Source organism: Pistacia vera, unplaced genomic scaffold (genome assembly GCF_008641045.1).
Source record: "Pistacia vera cultivar Batoury unplaced genomic scaffold, PisVer_v2 Contig394, whole genome shotgun sequence".
Taxonomy (NCBI): domain Eukaryota; kingdom Viridiplantae; phylum Streptophyta; class Magnoliopsida; order Sapindales; family Anacardiaceae; genus Pistacia; species Pistacia vera.
Genome location: NW_022196217.1, coordinates 425,724 through 445,403, shown reverse-complemented (window position 1 = coordinate 445,403; position 19,680 = coordinate 425,724). Strand labels below are relative to the sequence as shown.

Genomic DNA, 19,680 nt, shown 5'->3' with positions numbered 1-19,680 from the left:
CTTGGTGGAACCTAATGAATCTAGTTCGAACTCGAACTCGATACTTAAAAGTGACTTCAACCGGTTTGCGAGCTTTTCGTTAATCAGTTTTAGTAACTAATCGAGTTTTTGTATAGTGATCGAACATACTCTGGATTATTCGAGCTATCGAACTTGACTTAACTCAAATAACGTCGAGTCAATTTGCCAAAGTCGGTGACTCGACTCTAGTTGTGATGAGTGATACTTAATGATGTTTTGATTGTTCAGTGTTATTAAATAAGTAGTTTTACATGCTAAAAACGTGTACATTATATTTGGATATCACATTACTATGAAAAATGACACTTTTTGAGGCGCATTGTGTCTTTTTACTTTTTTTTTACTTTTTCATTTCTATAACATGTAAATAACAATGGGGTATTATGTTTATTTTATTGAAAAGTTTTATGACTGGACTAACTGTTTGTATCTCATAATATGGAGGTAAGAAGAATATTCCAAATCTTACGGACTAAAGGAATAATCCATTCTTGACCTTGAGTCTTGACTAATTGCAAGTGTACGGTTGGCGAGGAGAATTCGGCACAAAGCATGGAAATTTCCAAGTAATCTCATGTGCCTCCCTTTCTCATTTCCTGGTTTTTGCCTATTCTATCAATATCTCTTCCTTCTTAATTTCTCTCTATATATAATCACCCTCCATACGTCCTCCATTAACGAGAAAAAAAAAAAAATTACTCATCATCATCATCATCATCTCATCTCACTTGATCATCATGATAGAGGATATGCCACCTGGTTTCGGTTTTACCCAACTGAAGTAGAGTTGATTTCCTTCTATCTTCATCACAAGCTGCGCGTAACGCAGAGGACTTGAACCAGATTATGGCGGTTATACCTGTCGTCAATATTTACGATTTCAATCCTTGGGATCTTCCACGTAAAAACTTTTCATCTCTGATATATCTCATACTTTTTTTATAGCTTAATTAACTAACTGGATTTTGAAAGAAATAAAATGGTTTCAACTTCAATTATTTTACAATAAGTAGATCCATTCATCTACCTCAAATTTACCATAACTTGTTAGTTTCTTATATCTTTCACATTCTTCAATTTCTCCTTTGAATTTTAGAAAAATCCTTTCGAATGATCTTAACCGACCATTCCATGTACCAGAAAATTTTCATTTCCGCGATATGCATTCTTATACATTTTGTAATTATTTGCAGTTAGTATCAATCCGTTTGTATTAATGTTAAATTTCGCATTTGAGAAAAAAATAATGTTCTTTTATAGTTTATGCCAATTTTGTAATAATTGAAACTAAGAAAAAATAAATAAAAAGATACAATTTTTATAGGGGTAGATTAATGCATTTATTATCAAAATTTCACGTGTTTATTTTTATTTTTGTTCCAGAATTTTATGTACTCTTTATACCATATTTGTAATGAAGGGAAATTCAGAAAAAAAAAAAATAAGAAGAAGAGATATTATTAGTTAAAAGCTTACGTTTTTTATATTTATTTTTGATCCAAATTTCAAAAACCTGTGCCACAAAGATCCTGAACAATGGTTCTTCTTCATTCCAAAACGAGAGTGAAATGCGAGGAGGAAGACCAAATGACTGACAACTGAAATACTGGAAAGCAACTGGGTCACCTGTTTTGTTTACTCTTCAAATCGCGTAGTTGGGGAAAAAAGAACAAGGGTTTTCTATAGAGAAGACTCCAACTGGAAGAAAAACTGAGTGGAAAATGAATGAATCAAAGCCATTGAGAAGCATCCCATCGGTATAATTACATATTGATTATAATAATTTATAAGCTTTTGCTCTTGCCTTTCTCTCTTTCTTCTCTAATTAATTTGTTCATGAGATCTAAGCTTATAATCTTTGATTAAGCATATTTAAGTTTCTTTGATTAACATTTTGATTAATTCTAATTAGGCATTATATTAGGGATGTGATTGATCTAATCAAAGCTCCTCTCTTTTTAAGTTTTTTGAGAAAACCCTAGTAAAATTGAGGTTAGATATTCTGGACTTCCAAGAGGAAGAAAAATCGTTTCTTGTAATTTATGAGACTATAATTAATACAAAGGAGTTTGAACGGATCTTCAAATGAAGTTTACCTCATATTAAAAAAAAAAAAAAAATCTTCGTCTTTATTTAATGGTTTTATAAGACCTAAAATATGATATCTCTCTCCATATATACTAATATATTTTGTTTCGTCTTTTTAATATAACCTTATCCAGCTTCATGTTTCCTGCTTTAACAGCACAAAAATGTTTCTGTAGAAATAAAAACAAATAAAAATAATAAAGTAGTTTTCTTTGATTGGGTTTTTATATTATTCTATTATCCTCACCATCTTTGGAATATTGCAGGTAAGGCAAGATTTCAGCTTGTGCCGGGTGTACAAGAATCAAAATGCTTGCGGGCCTTTGACCGGCGTCCACCACCACCGCCACCAGGAGCAGTAATGATTGCGAGTCAAGGGCTCAACAAGCTGAAGACTCGTGGTGATATGCAACGGATCTATCATCTAGATCACTAGTTCTCAAATATTAATGCCTAGATAACAAGCTCACTGGAGAGTTCATCCTCAGGAGACCATGGCCATACCTCAAAATGATGAATAACATCATGGCTGTGGGTTCTGATGTGATCAGCTGTTGTGGGATTTGGATCAATTGGATTGGTTCTGTGGCACAAGATAGATAAATTAATTTAATGAGGTGGAGCTGCTACTACATGAAAAACAAAATCTAATAAAACAAACTTGTTAGAGAATGTGCATGTATCTTTGGGAAAAGTCAAATGTGCTTGTCTAACCCAGTATTTTATTGTTGTAAAATAATTTAATTATTAGGGTACCATGCTTATCTAATGTTTCTATGTTTATTTGTACATCTTTAACATTTCCAGATATTATCTCACCTTCATGATTTAAGGGTATAAGAAAAAAATATCATAATAAGAATACAATTATTTTGGGATACGGATGTGATCTTTACATAATTTCTTATTAGGATCTGAACATCTTTGTAAGCATATAATATAGCAAGTTTAGAACCAGATTAGCAGGCTCATGGGAGAATCTGTGAGGGTGTCACAAATTTTGTTGAGATGTAGCAAGTTTTGGTTAAACACTATGAAATACATTACATACTATATTTGTATGTAATCAATTTATCTTTCACATATAGATACAAGGGTTTAATGAATCAATTACATATTTATAAATTTATATGTTTAATCTCGATTTTTGTTGGTTGCTTTGTTTGGTGATGGTCTGCCTGGGTATATGTTTTGGAGATACTTGTATAGACTTTTGTTTTCTTTCTAACCCAAGGATTATCTGTGATAGAAGATGTGTACTTGAAGATAGTGTTTTGTATAGTTCTTTATCTTGATTAGACTATTGTTTTTTTATCATACTCCAGAGTTTGTCCTACCATATTTTATAAGCCTCTTTATATATTCTTTTCCTTCTATAAAAAAAAAAAAAAAAATGAAAGAGAAAAAGAATTTCCGTGATATTCTGTATGTTATTCACAAAGATTCCAAAACACTATTAGTTTCCCACCTCTCTCCAAACTTTCTACATCCTTGTTGTATAATCATCCTATATTTGTTTTTGATAAAATTTATATAATATGTATTTGTTTTATCAAGGCTGGTATGTCCAAAGCCTTTGAATGTTTTTTTTTTTTTTTCTATTACTCAACAGGGAAATTAATGGTTTCAAGAGATAAATAAAAGGCCACAATTATAGGTTGAAGAAAAGGTTTTTGATGATTTTATTCCATTATTAGAGATTGAAGACTTAGTCTCAAACAGCCCAATCTTTGAAGAATCTTACAAAGATGAAACTACATAATTAGTCTCGTACAAATTGAGAAGAGCTTTCTTAAATGAAAACTATATAAGATTTTATTAAGTAATTCGGTATGATTGGCTGGACTTTTGAAAATCTAAGTACACATAAATCAAATAGATCATTAGGTCGGATTAAAAAAATATGGTTCTACTATACAAACTAATATACAAATTATGTATACAAACTAATACTACAACTTTTTTATTCTTATGGGTAAATTTTTTTTAGATACTAGTAATTATATTAAAAATAAGAAGGGACATAACGGGGAGAACCCGAAGCAGGACGCCCCTAAAGCACAAGCAAGAGACGTGCACAAAAAGAACAAACAGCCAAGGGAAACAGTCTTTCCACTCACCCACACCCAAGAGCAACCAAAATCAGCAAGGGGTTTTCTAACAAAATTGTATTGGGTAAATTGTGAAGAAAAAACTTGGAATATAAAGTGAAAGACATTTTGGTATTTAATTGAAATAATGATTATATAAGGGTACAATAAAGTTGGTTTTTTTTTAACACGCAAAAATTGGTCATTTTTGTCTAATTCCTAAGTTTTCTAACTAATTAGATATACAAATTTAAATATACTTTTGACATATTTAATAAAATTCTATGGATATATCACCACCACATGATATTTAGATACTATTAAATATATCCTTTATAGTCATAAACTTATCTATACCTCCCAAAAATTACTTCAAACTCAAAGAATTTCTCTAATCTTCACTAACTCCCCTGAACTACAACTCCTAGATTTATAATAATAAGAGCCAAGGACTCCCCCCTTCTTAGATGATGAAAGTTTTTAATGAAATTTTGAAATACATAAATTCTCTTACCATTGACATTAGTAACCTATTAAATTTCAATATTACGAGATAATAGATATTTGCCAAATTTCTTTAGTTATCGTTATATTAATCCTAAAACTAAATGATGATAATTAGTTTCAGAAATTTTGGAAATTTTGTAATTTAATCAAACTTCATAGCGCTTAACGGATTAATCTTCCTCAAAAAACATAATTAAAAGTTAAAAACAACTCTTCTGGATTAACTGCCGGTAAATCTCACTTAAAGAAGAAATAAAAAACCCCCTCGCAGTCTCTTCTGTTTCCGTTCTGGAAGTTACCGATCTCTCCCTCTCCCTTCCAAAAATGGCGATGACGATGAAGGTACCTCCTTTCTCTTTTTCGTTGTGCTTTGAATTGTTTTTTTCTAAATTTGATTAAAAAATGCATCGAATTATCAAGTTAAGGCTATCATCTGTAGCTTGATCTCCTTGTAGTTGTGATGAAATATTTTATGGGTTTTCATTGAATAAGGTCAATTTAGGTTAATTACCACTGTATCTAGGGTTTGTGGTTGTATTTATTGGCTAATTTGACTTGATAGTTTGGTACTGATTAATTTCTTTTTCTGTTGCTTGTTGTCTGGGTCTGGGACTTCAATTCTCAACTGGTTATTGTCCTTTGCAGGGTAGTTGAGACTTAATGCCATTTATTTTTTTCTTCTGTTGTACTGATTAGGTCAAATGAAATGACCATTTTTTTTTCCAGCTTGCTGGGCTTGCATTTATGTTTTCAGCTAGTATCTTGCTACAGATTCTGTATGTTTAGGTATTTAGATTGGTTTTGAGCTTGTGGTAGTCTTGTGTTACTGTAAATTATTCTAGCATTGGTTTAAATTGAGCTTTTTGTTTTTATGGAATGCATTTTTATCTATGTGTGTAGAATTCTGTTTTCACCTACCATTAAGTGTTATAGAATTGCTCACTTTTTTCTATTTCTTGAGAGAAGTGAGATTTAGATTTACTTGTGCCTTTTGGGACTCAGAATTTCAATAGACTATGCATACTTGGTTTTTTCTAATGTTCTAAGCTGTTTGAGCTTTCAGCTGAAGTTACAAGTAGCTCAAGCCTGGATATGGTCAGCTGAATTTATGATTGTGATTTGGGTATTATGCCATCAAGTGATGATAAATAATGTCTATATGCTAGGAACAAAGTACTTTCATCCTGTAAAAAGATTTCAAACTTGTTCAACCTGTCCTTCGTTGAATTGGTATAAAGTTAGTATGATTTTTCACAGTCTAAATTTGGGGAATTTTTTTAAAATGAAACACTATTAGATGGAGAGACAGGAGGTAGTTGTGTTAAACTGAAGAGAAATAGAAGAAAAAAAAAATCTTGTTTATGTATAAGATATATTCATATATTTCTTTGCTTGCTTAACTATAAGCTTGATTATGTAGCCATTGCTGCGGTATGCTTTAGTCTAGGACTGTCAACATGTGAGCAGAGATTTGAGTCTTGGTTAATGATATTATGCAGAAAGATAAGAGTTACGATTAGTTTCCAAAATGCTGGTTCCATGACCTTGTTAAAGAGACCAGCATTTGACAACAACTTTGGTTGTCAATCTCAATTTTCATTAGTTCTTGAATTTGATTTTGACAACTTTGTTTATATGACCCTTTATGCTGAAAAAAGGTCAACACAGAGAAAAACTAACAAGAAAAATAATTACTGCTGACTAAAAGCTATACAGTAATGACTAAATCTTGTGTAACATTTAGGAGTAAGTTGGAATTGCTAACTTTCATGAACAGCAATGATTGATTGATATGAAAGTACATTAGGACTTAAGATGAGTTAATTGGGCTTGTGAGTGACCGGTTCAATGCTAATTTAGGACTAACAATCACAGGAGCCCGATGTGAGTCCTGATACTTCAAAAGTGCCTGCATTTGACTGAGTTCTTTTCTCAATCCTATGTTCTCATTAGGCTCTTGAGTTTTGACCTTGAAAATTTGTTTATAGACCTTAGGAGACACACAAAAAAAGGTTAACATGAAAAGAAGTGTTAGCTGTGAACTTAATCCTAGCGAATCAAGGCTAAATTTTTGTACTGTTTTGAAGTTGAAATTGTCAACTTTATGAATAGGATGATTGTTTGATTTGACATGCAAATGAGATTAATTAAGACTTAAGATGAAGTTGATTAGGCTTTGGGTGAGCTTTGTTTCCACAAAACTGAATGATGCATATAGACAATGAATGGTTTATAAGTTCCTATCTTATGTCTTCATATTTTAGAGGTTTGTAAGTCAGTGGGGTAGGTGCTGTGTTTTTATCTTCAGTGATGATGTGGGCTTTGGGCTCAAAAAAGTGTGGAAGTGAATTGTGAAGATAGATGTAAATGTGTTATCTTACTTCTGGATGAGGTTCCATTTTGTGAATCATAGGGTTGCTGGTTGTTAGGGTTTAATGTGTGCCGTCAATTTGGACTTCCGATCAAGCAGGATTGCAAAAGTGGGATTTTTTTTTTTTTTTGGGTAATTCCTGTTGAATGGACCTCAGTTTGACAAGAGAAGAAAGTGAAAACTTGATGTATGTTCTCTGGTAACATGGGTCAACTTGGATTGGGTGCAATTGTATCATAATAGTGTTGTTCTTGTCTTCTAAGATGTTGGTCAAATTTATGCTATAAGCAAAGATTGTTCTCCTTGAATACAAAAATTGCCCAGTTTGGAACTGGTAATCATAAGGATTGAAAGGTGTTTTTGGTGATCATCACTTTGAATTGACTGCTTGCTTGGTTTCTTTCTCAGAATAGAACCATCTGAATTGATCTGTTCTCATACCATGGGAATTTTTATTTTGAAGGATAATTCAGGTTGGATACTTTGCTATTGACATAGTAAATTCTTAGGGCACTGTGGTTGACCATACTGGGAAATTTCTGGCTGATAGGGTGGTTTTGCTACTCCATGATAGGCACCTTTGTTCTCACTGATTGTTGGGCAAGCTGGGAGCAGAGAGATTGTATACTTATGTGTATGTTCTGTTCTCTTAGCAAATCCAGGATGTGGCCTGGTTTGTAAACTTTGGCTATGTTGGGGTTTTTTTTAACTTAGAAGTACTCTTCCTTTAGTTGCACCAGTCTTACAGTTTTTTTTCTTCTGATGATGAAGTAATAATCTAGAATTAGAGATTATTTTCCTCCTGTACAATGAGGAGAGTAGCAGGTTTCAAGAAATTAATAGAGTCAGTATCTCATGTTTAGCTACTTGCTATGTGTAAACTCGTTCAACTCAAGCTGCACGAAAATAAAATTCTGACTTTCCAGAAATTATGTATAGGTGATCATATAAACATTCTGATGCATCTCGCACTATTTGCTCACTTTGATGGTTTTTATTGTTTCTCCTTGACATCTTTCAAATGATTATTATTATCAAAAAATAATATTGATTGTAAAGTAGCTCCATGGAAAAAGTTAGCGGAATAAGAAATTAAGACTCCCCACTTTGGAGTACATAGTGGAAGTTGCTTGTTGCATTAGAAGGATGCTTTTTTTATTGTTCTGACCCTCACAGTTGTGTGAATGATGCAACTCAATTGGGAAGATATAGGATGGAACAAAAAATAAAGTTGCAATCTATTAAATATTCCTATAATCTTTTTATTGTTAATTTCATGTTATTTCCAACTCTTTTTTGTTTTGGGTGATGTTAGGCTTGTGCAATATACAGCAACTGGTGGCCATTTGTCAGGTGAGTAGAGTATTACGGCTTGGTCTTTTTTCTATTAAACACCGATGGTATTTGACAGATTATAAGGTAATTCTGCTGTTATTGCGCTCTCATGTATGTGTTAGTGCCTATGCCTTGCTTATTTTTGGAGGTGATCTACTCAGTTTCTAACTAGCAGGGATGGTGGAGGGTGAGTCCAAATCTAAGCTATTTTTATATCTAAATGTTTTAGTTGAGTGTCAAATCTTTACAGTAAAGTTTTTATGGGGACAGATATTCTTGATTAGTAAACTGGAATATTTTCTCAATGAACAGAATTTAGATTGATGAAATTTCTTGGGGCAGAGGGAAGAGAGGGCATGGGACTTTATATTACATAGATGTTTGCTTCATTAGAATATCGATTTTCATTTGTCTTGACACCAAGGTTACAGGGTCCAGCAGAAGCCACCGTTAAGAACTTGTTTAACATTATAGAAATTTGATGGTGTTTAGGTATCAAAAATAAATGAATAAATACTGAATCTATATTTTTCTACTAAGAAAAGGGGACATCCACTTTTATGTATGAAAAACTTGCTCTTTGCTCTTTTTCCTTAACTGGCCTTATGAGCTTAAGATTAACTCATCTATTATAAAGAACTGAGAGCATTCTAGTTAATAAGCTTCAAATTTTTGCAACTGCATTTGCTTCTTTTTTTTCTATAGAGTCTCATTGTGGAAGGTTCTCTTATTGTTCTGTTGTCTCTTCCATTTACTGAGTTTTAATTTTTTTTTTTAAATATTTCCCTTGTATACTTGGCGTTGCAGTTGGATAGATGCTGTAAGTTTTGACAGGAGCATCAGCTGTGGAAGCTTAGCAATTCCTATTACCTTAGGCATGCACATAGATTGAGACGGGTGCTATGTTCATCGAATTCCATCATTCTCATATTTGTAGCACCGTCTTGTGTTTCATCGAGCTAGTCTCGAAGATAATGGTGACCAATAACGCGCATACATCATGGATCAGAGGACCTATTTATTATGATAGGCAGGAATATAGAAAAGAAAATGAGAAACTTTCACGCTGTATATATGTTATTGGTATATATATCTTGAGAGGCAGTTGATAATTTGATTTGTGGTCCGTGACTTAATGCTTGACAACTTCTTTTCGCCTGTTTTTTAGACAAACTATGTTTGATATTATTCAACTGTAGAAAAAAATTGAAAGTAATTTGTGTGGTTGATGTAGTGATTATTTACTTCTTATATTTTAGAGTTAAAACACATTTTTTTTCTTCACTTCCCAATTCTCCTCTATAAACGTGTTTGGAAAAGGGTGAGTTGTGAACATTTGCATTGTTCTTAAGGAGAGTATTATTGATACATTCGTGAGGGCGTTTGGATCATATAATATTTTATTATAGGGGAATATTTTATTAACGGAAATAAAGATTACTTTGAAAATTATTGGAAGTGTTTAGAAAATGTGTTTGGTTGATTTGAATAAATTGATGAATAATATGTTTGGTTGGGAGAATAAATGGAGGGGTATGTTATATAGATTATTAAATTGTCTTTTTTTTTTAAATATTAATATAATATGATTTATTATTATTATTTTTTGAATAATTTATTTTAACCGCTTACATTTAAAATTTTGTTAAAACACTCCAGTCATATAAAACCTTAATTTGTAACAAAATCACCCCCATTTACCCCAAGTCACTATTGACAGTTAGCCACCGTTGTGGTCGGCAGCATTTACCCCAAGCCATTATTGGCAGTTAGCCACTGCCGTCGTCGATAGTCGACGGAATGGTGCATGACTAGCCATATATGATTGGTCGTGCATTGACAAAGCCAAAAATGGCCATGGATCACAAATCCATGGTCGGAAAAACGGCCAGATTTATGACCATTTCACGGCCAAAGATGTGGCTGTGAAATGGCCATAGATTTGGCCGTGAAAAGGTCAGATCTTTGGTCGTGCCATTTTACGACCAAAGATCTAGCCTTTTCATAGCTAAAGATGTGGTTATTTGTGGCCATTTCACGACCACATCCTTGGCCGTGAAACGGCCATAGAAATGCTAGATCTGGTCGTTTCCGATCATGGATTTGGATCACAGAACCATGGTTGGAAAATGCCTTACCGGCGCACGACCGACCAGATCTCACCATTCATGCACTATGACGACGACTAATGCCGACAATTGGCGGTGGTCTTGGGTGGGTGGGGGTATTTTGTTAACTTTTAAATTTTTTCTGGTTGGGGTGTTTTAGCTAATTTCTCAAATGTGGGGGAGCTTAGTAATTGTTATTTGGTAGACATTTGAGGGCAATTGTGTTCAAAATGGTTTTTAATTAAGGGCAAAATGAGAAGAAAAATCATATTACCTAGATAATGTTTTAATAACACCTCCTAACAAGGTAATAAGATTACCCTCATATTACCAACGGTAAACACTATTTGCAATAAAAGATTATCGTAATATTTTATTACTTGCAAACCAAATACATGAATTTTGTAAAATAAATGAATATTACCTTCGTTATCTTATTTACCCGCTATCCAAACAGCCCTGATGAGCATTAAACTTGTATATTTAATTGTAGGATGTATCTTTTTAATTCTTTGACATATTGAGATGATCATGCATAAGGATTTAGATCCTTATCTCTAAACTAGAGGTGGGCAAAAGTTGGGTCCGATGGTCCCAAGCCCAGGCCTAACTAGGATTGGTCCCAATTTGGGCCCGGTCATTAAGGGACCTAGCCCAAATTACTTTAGTACCGAGCCCTTCCATTACCAGAAAATTTTCATTTCCGCGATAGCATTCTTATATCATTTTGTAATTATTTGCAGTAGTATCAATCCGTTGTATTTAATGTTTAAATTTCGCATTTGAGAAAAAAATAATGTTCATTTATAGTTATGCCAATTTTGTAATAAATTGAAACTAAGAAAAAATAAAATAAAAAGATACAATTTTATAGGGGTAGATTAATGCATTTATTATCAAAATTTCACGTGTTTATTTTTATTTTTGTTCCAGAATTTTATGTACTCTTTATACCATATTGTAATGAAGGGAAATTCAGAAAAAAAAAAAATAAGAAGAAGAGATATTATTAGTTAAAAGCTTACGTTTTTATATTTATTTTTGATCCAGAATTTCAAAAAACCTGTGCCACAAAGATCCTGAACAATGGTTCTTCTTCATTCCAAGAACGAGAGTGAAATGCGAGGAGGAAGACCAAATGACTGACAACTGAAGATACTGGAAAGCAACTGGGTCACCTGGTTTTGTTTACTCTTCAAATCGCGTAGTTGGGGAAAAAAGAACAATGGTTTTCTATAGAGGAAGACTCCAACTGGAAGAAAAACTGAGTGGAAAATGAATGAATCAAAGCCATTGAAGAAGCATCCCATCGGTATAATTACATATTGATTATAATAATTTATAAGCTTTTGCTCTTGCCTTTTCTCTTCTTCTTCTAATTATTTGTTCATGAGATCTAAGCTTATAATCTTTGATTAAGCATATTTAAGTTTCTTTGATTAAACATTATTGATTAATTCTAATTAGGCATTATATTAGGGATGTGATTGATCTAATCAGAAGCTCCTCTCTTTTTTAAGTTTTTTGAGAAAACCCTAGTAAAATTGAGGTTAGATATTCTGGACTTCCAAAGAGGAAGAAAAATCGTTTCTTGTAATTTATGAGACTATAATTAATACAAGGAGTTTGAACGGATCTTCAAATGAAGTTTTACCTCATATTAAAAAAAAAAAAAAATCTTCGTCTTTATTTAATGGTTTTATAAGACCTAAAATTATGATATCTCTCTCCATATATACTAATATATTTTGTTTCTCTTTTTAATATAACCTTATCCAGCTTCATGTTTCCTGCTTTAACAGCACAAAAATGTTTCTGTAGAAATAAAAACTAAAATAAAAATAATAAAGTAGTTTTCTTTGATCTGGGTTTTTATATTATTCTATTATCCTCACCATCTTGGAATATTGCAGGTAAGGCAAGATTTCAGCTTGTGCCGGGTGTACAAGAAATCAAAATGCTTGCGGGCCTTTGACCGGCGTCCACCACCACCGCCACCAGGAGCAGTAATGATTGGCGAGTCAAGGGCTCAACAAGCTGAAGACCATCGTGGTGATAAGCAACGGCATCTTATCATCTCAGATCACTAGTTCTCAATATTAATGCCTGAGATAACAAGCTCACTGGAGAGTTCATCCTCAGGAGACCATGGCCATACCTCTCAAAATGATGAATAACATCATGGCGTGGGTTCTGATGTGATCAGCTGTTGGGGATTTGGATCAATTGGATTGGTTCTGTGGCACAAGATAGATAAATTAATTTAATGGAGGTGGAGCTGCTACTACATGAAAGAACAAATCTAATAAGAACAAACTTGTTAGAGAATGTGCATGTATCTTTGGGAAAAGTCAAAATGTGCTTGTCTAGACCCAGGTAGTATTTTTATTTGTTGTAAAATAATTTAATTATTAGGGTACCATGCTTATCTAATGTTTCTATGTTTATTTGTACTCTTTAACATTTCCAGATATTATGCTCACCGTTCATGATTTAAGGGTATAAGAAAAAAATATCATAATAAGAATACAATTAATTTTAGGGATACGGATGTGATCTTTACATAATTTCTTATTAGGATCTGAACATCTTTGTAAGCATATAATATAGCAAGTTTAGAACCAGATTAGCAGGCTCATGGAGAATCTGTGAGGGTGTCACAAATTTTGTTGAGATGTAGCAAGTTTTGGTTAAACATCTATGAGAATACATTACATACTATATTTGATAGTAATCAATTTATCTTTCACATATAGATACAAGGGTTTAATGAATCAATTATATTTATCTTTGTTTAATCTCGATTTTTGTTGGTTGCTTTGTTTGTGTGATGGCTGCCTGGTATATGTTTTGGAGATAATCTGTATAGACTTTTGTTTTCGTTCTAACCCAAGGATTATTCTGTGATAGAAGTGTGTACTTGAAGATAGTGTTTTGTATAGTTCTTTTATCTTGATTAGACTATTGTTTTTTTACATACTCCAGAGTTTGTCCTACCATATTTTATAAGCCTCTTTATATATTCTTTTCTCTTCTATTAAAAAAAAAAAAATTGAAAGAGAAAAAGAATTTCCGTGATATTCGTATGTTATTCACAAAGATTCCAAACACTATTAGTTCCCACCTCTCTCTCCAAACTTTCTACATCCTTGTTGTATAATCATCCTATATTTGTTTTTGATAAAATTTATATAATATGTATTTGTTTTATCAAGGCTGGTATGTACAAGCCTTTAGAATGTTTTTTTTTTTTTTTCTATACTCAACAGGGAAAAATTAATGAGTTTCAAGAGATAAATAAAAGGCCACAATTATGTTGAAGAAAAGGTTTTTGATGATTTTATTCCATTATAGAGATTGAAGACTTCAGTCTCAAACAGCCCAATCTTTGAAGAATCTTACAAAGAGAAACTACATAATTATCTCGTCACAAATTGATGAGAGAGCTTTCTTAATGAAAACTATAAGATTTTATTAAGTAATTCGGTATGATGGCTGGACTTTTGAAAATCTAAGTACACATTAAATCAAATAGATCATTAGGTCGGATTAAAAAAATATGGTTCTCGTATACAAACTAATATACAAATTTAGTATACAAACTAATACTACAACTTTTTTATTTTATGGGTAAATTTTTTTAGATACTAGTAATTATATTAAAAATAAGAATGAGGACATAAAAAACGGGGAGAACCCGAAGCAGGACGCCCCTAAAGCACAAGCAAGAGACGTTGCACAAAAAGAACAAACAGTCCAAGGGAACAGTACTTTACACACTCACCCACACCCCAAGAGCAACCAAAATCAGCAAAGGGGTTTTCTAAACAAAATTGTATTGGGTAAATTGTGAAGAAAAGAAACTTGGAATATAAAGTGAAAGACATTTTGGTATTTAATTGAAATAATGATTATTATAAGGGTACAATAAAAGTTGGTTATTTTTTTAACACGCAAAATATGGTCATTTTTGTCTAATTCCTAAGTTTTCTAACTAATTAGATATACAAATTTAAATATACTTTTGACATATTTAATAAAATTCTCATGGATATATCACCACCTCACATGATATTTAGATTAACTATTAAATATACCTTTATAGTCATAAACTTATCTATGACCTCCCAAATAATTACTTCAAACTCAAAGAATTTCTCTAATCTTCACTAACTCCCCTGAACTATCTATAGACTCCTAGATTTATAATAATAAGAGCCAAGGACTCCCCCCTTCTTAGATTAGATGAAAGTTTTAATGAAATTTTGAAATAACATAAATTCTCTACCATTAGGAAACAATTAGTAACCTATTAAATTTACAATATTACGAGATAATAGATATTGCCAAATTTCTTTAGTTATCGTTATATTAATCCTAAAACTAAATGATGATAATATTAGTTGTCAGAAATTTTAGGGGAAATTTTGTAATTAATCAAACTTCTAGCGCTTAACGGATTAACTCATCAAAAAACATAATTAAAAGTTAAAAACAACTCTTCTGGATTAACTGCGGTAAATTCACTTAAAGAAGAAATAAAAAACCCCCTCGCAGTCTCTTCTGTTTCCGATTCTGGAAGTTACCGATCTCTCCCTCCCCTTCCAAAAATGGCGATGACGATTGAAGGTACCTCCTTTCTCCTTTTTCGTGTGCTTTGAATTGTTTTTTTCTAAATTGATTAAAAATATGCATCGAATTATCAAGTTAAGGCTATCATCTGTAGCTTGATCTCCTTGTAGTTTGTAGATGAAAATATTTTATGGGTTTTCATGAATAGGTTCAATTTAGGTTAATTACACTGTATCTAGGTTTGTGGTTGTATTTATTGCTAATTTTGACTTGATGATGGTTTGGTACTGATAATTTCTTTTTCTGTTGCATTGTTGATCGGGTTGGGCTTCAATTCTCAACTGGTTATTGTCCTTTGCAGTGTAAGTTGAGACTTAATGCATTTATTTTTTTCTTCTGTTGTATGATTAGGTCAATGAAATGACCATTTTTTTTTCCAGGCTTGCTGGGCTTGCATTTATGTTTTCAGCTAGTATCTTGCTACAGATTCTGTATGTTTAGGTATTTAGATTGGTTTTGAGCTTGTGGTAGTCTGTGTTACTGTAAATTATTCAGCATTGGTTTAAATATGAGCTTTTTGTTTTATGAATGCATTTTTATCTATGGTGGTGTAGAATTCTGGTTTCATACCTACCATTAAGTGTTATAGAATTGCTCACTTTTTTCTATTTCTTGAGAGAAGTGAGATTTAGATTTACTTGTGCCTTTTGGGACTCAGAATTTAATAGACTATGCATACTTGGTTTTTTCTAATCGTTCTAAGCTGTTTGAGCTTTCAGCTGAAGTTACAAGTAGCTCAAGCCTGCATATGGTCAGCTGAATTTATGATTGTGATTTGGGTATTATGCCATACAAAGTGATGATAAATAATGTCTATATGCTAGGAACAAAGTACTTTTCATCCATGTAAAAAGATTTCAAACTTGTTCAACCTGTCCTTCGTTGAATTGGTATAAAGTTAGTATGATTTTTCACAGTCTAAATTTGGGGAATTTTTTTAAAATGAAACACTATTAGATGGAGAGACAGGAGGTAGTTGTGTTAAACTGAAACGAGAAAAAACAAAAATCTTGTTTATGTATAAGATATATTCATATATTTCTTTGCTGCTTAACTATAAGCTGATTATGTAGCCATTGCTGCGGTATGCTTTAGTCTAGGACTGTCAACATGTGAGCAGAGATTGAGTCTTGGTTAATGATATTATGCAGAAATGATAAGAGTTACGATTAGTTCCAAAATGCTGGTTCCATGACCTTGTTAAAGAGACCAGCATTTGACAACAACTTTGGTTGTCAATCTCAATTTCATTGTTTCTTGAATTTGATTTTGACACTTTGTTTATATGACCCTTTATGCTGAAAAAAAGGTCAACCACAGAGAAAAACTAACAAGAAAAAATAAGTTTACTGCTGACATAAAAGCTATACAGTAATGACTAAATCTTGTGTGACATTTAGGAGTAAGTTGGAATTGCTAACTTTCATGAACAGCAATGATTGATTGATATGAAAGTACATTAGGACTTAAGATGAGTTAATTGGGCTTGTGAGTGACCGGTTCAATGCTACACTTTAGGACTAACAATCACAGGAGCCGATGTGAGTCCTGATACTTCAAAGTGCCTGCATTTGACTGAGTTCTTTTCTCAATCCTATGTTCTCATAGGCTCTTGAGTTTTGACCTTGAGAAATTTGTTTATAGACCTTAGGGAGACACCACAAAAACAAGGTTAACATGAAAAGAAGTGTTAGCTGGAACTTAATGCCAGCGAATCAAGGCTAAATTTTTGTACTGTTTTGAAGTTGAAATTGTCAACTTTATGAATAGGATGATGTTTGATTTGAACTGCAAATGAGATTAATTAAGACTTAAGATGAAGTTGATTAGGCTTTGGGTGAGCTTTGTTTTCACAAAACTGAATGATGCATATAGAACTGAAGTGGTTATAAGTTCCTATCTTATGTCTTCATATTTTAGAGGTTTGTAAGTCAGTGGGGAGTAGGTGCTGGTGTTTTTATCTTCAGTGATGATGTGGGCTTTGGGCTCAAAATAAGTGTGGAAGTGAATTGTGAAGATAGATGTAATGTGTTATCTTACTTCTGGATAAGGTTCCATTTTGTGAATCATAGGGTTGTGGTTGTTAGGGTTTAATGTGTGCCGTCAATTTGGACTTCCGATCAAGCAGGATTGCAAAAGTGGGATTTTTTTTTTTTTGGGTAATTCCTGTTGAATGGACCTCAAGTTTGACAAGAGAAGGAAAGTGAAAACTTGATGTATGTTCCTGGTAACATGGGTCAACTTGGGATTGGGTGCAATTGTTATCTAATAGGTGTTTTCTTGTCTTCTAAGATGTTGGTCAAATTTATGCTAAAGCAAAGATTGTTCTCCTTGAATACAAAAATTGCCACAGTTTTGGAACTGGTAACATAAGGATTGAAAGGTGTTTTTGGTGATCATCACTTTGAATTGAACTGCTTGCTTGGTTTCTTTCTCAGAAATAGAAACCTCTGAATTGATCTGTTCTCATAGCCATGGATTATTTTTGAAGGATAATTCAGGTTGGATACTTTGCTATTGACATAGTAAATCTTAGGGCACTGTGGTTGACCATACTGGGAAATTTCTGGCTGATAGAGGTTGGTTTTGCTACTCATGATAGGCACCTTTGTTCTCACTGATTGTTGGCAAGCTGGAGAGCAGAGAGTTGTATACTTATGTGTATGTTCTGTTCTCTTAGCAAATCCAGGATGTGGCCTGGTTTGTAAACTTTGCTATGGTTGGGGGTTTTTTTTAACTTAGAAGTACTTCTTCCTTTAGTTGCACAGTCTTACAGTTTTTTTTCTTCTGATGATGAAGTAATACATCTAGAATTAAGAAGATTTATTTCCTCCTGTACAATGAGGAGAGTAGCAGGTTTCAAGAAAATTAATAGAGTCTAGTATCTCATTAGCTACTTGCTATGTGGTAAACTCGTTCAACTCAAGCTGCACGAAATAAAATTCTGACTTTCCAGAAATTATGTATAGTGTGATTATTAAACATTCTGATGCATCTCGCACTTATTTTGCTCACTTGTGATTGGTTTTTATTGTTTCTCCTTGACATCTTTCAATGAATTAGTTACTTATCCAAAAAATAAATATTGATTGTAAAGTAGCTCCATGGAAAAAGTTAGCGGAATAAGAAATTAAGACTCCCCACTTATGGAGTACATAGTGGAAGTTGCTTGTTGCATTAGAAGGATGCTTTTTTTAATTGTTCTGACCCTCACAGTTGTGTGAATGATGCAACTCAATTGGGAAGAGTATAGGATGGAACAAAAATAAAGTTGCAATCTATGTAAATATTCCTATTATCTTTTTTTTTATTGTTAATTTCATGTTATTTTCCAACTCTTTTTTGTTTTTGGGTGATGTTAGGCTTTGCAATATACAGCAACTGGTGGCCAATTGTTGTCAGGTGAGTAGAGTATTACGGCTTGTCTTTTTTCTGATTAAAACACCGATGGTATTGACAGATTATAAGGTAATTCTGTGTTATTGCAGCTCTCATGTATGTGTTAGTGCCTATGCCTTGCTTATTCTTTGGAGGTGGATCTACTCAGTTTCTAACTAGCAGGGATGGTGGAGGGTGAGTCCAAATCTAAGCTATTTTTATATCTAAATGTTTTAGTTGAGTGCAAATCTTTACAGTAAAGTTTTTATGGGGACGATATTCTTGATTAGTAAACTGGAATATTTTCTCAATGAACAGAATTTTAGATTGATGAAATTTTCTTGGGGCAGAGGGGAAGAGAGGGCATGGGACTTTATATTACAATAGATGTTTGCTTCATTAGAATATCGATTTTCATTTGTCTGACCACCAAGGTTACAGGGTCCAGCAGAAGCCACGTTAAGAAACTGTTTAACATTATAGAAGATTTGATGGTGTTTAGGTATCAAAATAATAATGAATAAATACTGAATCTATATTTGTTCTACTAAGAAAAAGGGGACATCCACTTTTATGTAATGAAACAACTTGCTCTTTGCTCTCATTTTCCTTTAACTGGCCTTATGAGCTTAAGATTAATCATCTATTATAAAGAACTGAGCAGCATTCTAGTAATTAAGCTTCAAATTTTTGCAACGCATTTGCTTCTTTTTTTTCTATAGAGTCTCATGTGGAAGGTTCTCTTATTGTTCTGTTTGTCTCTTCCATTTTACTGAGTTTTAATTTTTTTTTTTTGTAATATTTCCCCTTGTATACTTGGCGTTGGCAGTTGGATAGATGTGCTGTAAGTTCTGACAGGAGCATCAGCTGTAGGAAGCTTAGCAATTCCTATTCCTTAGGCATGCACATAGATTGAGACGGGTGCTATGTCATCGAATTCCATCATTCGTCATATTTTGTAGCACCGTCTTGTTTTCATCGAGCTAGTCTCGAAGAATGGTGACAATAACGCGCATACATCATGGATCAGAGGACCTATTTATTATGATAGGCAGGAATATAGAAAAGAAAATGAGAAACTTCACGCTGTATATATGTTATTGGTATATATATCTCTGAGAGGCAGTTGATAATTGACTTTGTGTCCGTG

The 19,680-nt window shown here is 32.9% G+C and overlaps 3 pseudogenes; all 3 read left to right on the top strand.

The window, feature by feature from the left end:
- Positions 1–758: 758 nt before the first annotated feature.
- Positions 759–2,545, top strand: LOC116141178 (annotated as a pseudogene).
- A 2,485-nt stretch (positions 2,546–5,030) lies between these two features.
- Positions 5,031–12,610, top strand: LOC116141177 (annotated as a pseudogene).
- Positions 12,611–17,384: 4,774 nt separating this feature from the next.
- LOC116141176 lies at positions 17,385–19,533 on the top strand (annotated as a pseudogene).
- The last annotated feature ends 147 nt before the right edge of the window (positions 19,534–19,680 follow it).